This window comes from Austrofundulus limnaeus, unplaced genomic scaffold (genome assembly GCF_001266775.1).
Source record: "Austrofundulus limnaeus strain Quisiro unplaced genomic scaffold, Austrofundulus_limnaeus-1.0 Scaffold353, whole genome shotgun sequence".
Taxonomy (NCBI): Eukaryota; Metazoa; Chordata; class Actinopteri; order Cyprinodontiformes; family Rivulidae; genus Austrofundulus; species Austrofundulus limnaeus.
This window is the reverse complement of record NW_013952755.1, coordinates 1,402-3,726: the sequence shown is the minus strand read 5'-3', so window position 1 is coordinate 3,726 and position 2,325 is coordinate 1,402.

The window sequence follows — 2,325 nt, the reverse complement described above, 5'->3', positions numbered from 1 at the left end:
TCCAGGTGTTCCAGGTGGGTCCAGGTGGTCCAGATGTTCCAGGTGGGTCCATCTGTTCCAGGTGTTACAGGGGTTCAATTGTTCCAGGTGTTTCTGGTGGTCCAGGTGTTCCAAGTGTTCCAAGTGTTCCAAGTGTTTCAGGTGGTCCAATTGTTCCAGGTGTTCCAAGTGCTCCAGGTGTTCCAGGTGGGTCCAGGTGGTCCAGGTGGGTCCAGGTGGGCCCAGGTGGGTCCAGATGGTCCAGGTGTTAAAGGGGTTACATTGTTCCAGGTGTTTCTGGTGGTCCAGGTGTTCCAAGTGTTCCAAGTGTTTCAGATGGTCCAAGTGTTCCAGGTGGTCCAGGTGGTCCAATTGTTCCAGGTGTTCCAGGTGGGTCCAGGTGGTCCAGATGTTCCAGGTGGTCCAGTTGTTCCAGGTGTTCCAGGTGGGTCCAGGTGGTCCAGATGTTCCAGGTGGGTCCAGGTGGTTCAGGTGTTCCAGGTTTTCCAAGTGTTCCAGATGTTCCAGATGTTCCAGGTGGTCCAGGTGGGTCCAGGTGGGTCCAGGTGGTCCAGGTGGGTCCAGGTGGGTCCAGGTGTTCCAGGTGGGTCCAGGTGGTCCAGATGGTCCAGGTGGGTCCAGATGGTCCAGGTATTCCAGGTGGGTCCAGATGGTCCAGGTGTTCCAGCTCCTGGATGTAAACAGGTTTGCATCTTTTCACAGATTTGATCTAATCCATGAGGACCACTGGGACCAGTGTGTTCTGGGACTTTCAGAACCTGGATCAGGGGAGAGGCCTCCTCCTCCTGGACCTGGTCTAGTTGATCCTGGTTTTAGTCCATTTTATTTTGACGGTCTCTTCCTGTTTGTTCTGTAGAAATAAAGATGATGGTTCAAACCAAACCTCTGAACTGTAACTTTAAACTTTATAGTTTTTATTTATAAGTCAGGTTCTGCTCTCAGACAGTCAGAAGAAAAGAATTTAACTTGTTCCGTCCAGAGAACAGATTTCATGTCAGTGAAAATCAAAAAACTATGATTTTCATTTTACAAGCTGAGCTTTCAGCTCATCAGCTACAAGCAGAGACTCGTGTCCTCCGTCACTCAGGGACAAACCCAGAAAGGACATTTCCTGTCCGGTCTGAAGACAAACAGCGAGCGTGCACAGAGACACCAGCTCATGTTGGTGGTACGCTGCGGGGGGGGCCATTCAGGCCACTTCCTGTTCCAGTGTTCATGATCTCAGATGGCCTGAAGTCAGCAGCTCGCTGCCAATAAAGGAGGATTTCCACATTTCTTCCAAGTTGACGCTCCTTTCAGACCTGGAGCTGGAGCTGAATGGGAGGTTTGACTGAAGCCACTCAGCGGTGGTCTCACAGTGGGCCCTATCTGTCATCCATGACTGAGTGTGAGAGCAGGAACCAGCCGGGGACGGCTCCTTCACAATAAAACACAAGGCAGGACTTTTAAAACTGTTTCAGCAGGAAATAAAACTTTCAAATAAGAAGAAAACTGAAAACGATGTGAACAAGTCAGCTGAATTACAGCTAAAATGTACTGAAGCAGCTAAAGAAGCTGAACACGAGCCAAACGCTACATGTAGCAAAAAGAGTAAATTAACAAAAACAACCAAAAGCTGAAACAGATTTAAACAGAATAAAACTTTAAAAAACTTAATGTGTTTCTGTGAGAAACATATTTTAAATATAAATAAATAATTTGAATATAAAAGTTACAAATAACAGAAGCGACACCAGCCGAATGTTTTGATTTATGAGCAGCTAAAATAACTAAATCTGCAGAAGATGAAGTATCTGGTGTGTTTTTAGTTCACCTTCACTGAAATATCTCACTCTCATGGTCCTAGGACATAGTACAAATACTGTGTTAATGTAGTATAAATACTGTGTTAATGTAGTATAAATACTGTGTTAATGTAGTACAAATACTGTGTTAATGTAGTATAAATACTGTGTTAATGTAGTATAAATACTGTGTTAATGTAGTACAAATACTGTGTTAATGTAGTACAAATACTGTGTTACTGTAGTACAAATACTGTGTTACTGTAGTACAAATACTGTGTTTATGTAGTACAAATACTGTGTTACTGTAGTACAAATACTTTGTTAATGTAGTACAAATACTGTTACGGTAGTACAAATACTGTGTTACTGTAGTACAAATACTGTGTTTATGTAGTACAAATACTGTGTTACTGTAGTACAAATACTTTGTTAATGTAGTACAAATACTGTGTTACGGTAGTACAAATACTGTGTTACTGTAGTACAAATACTGTGTTTATGTAGTACAAATACTGTGTTACTGTAGTACAAATACTGT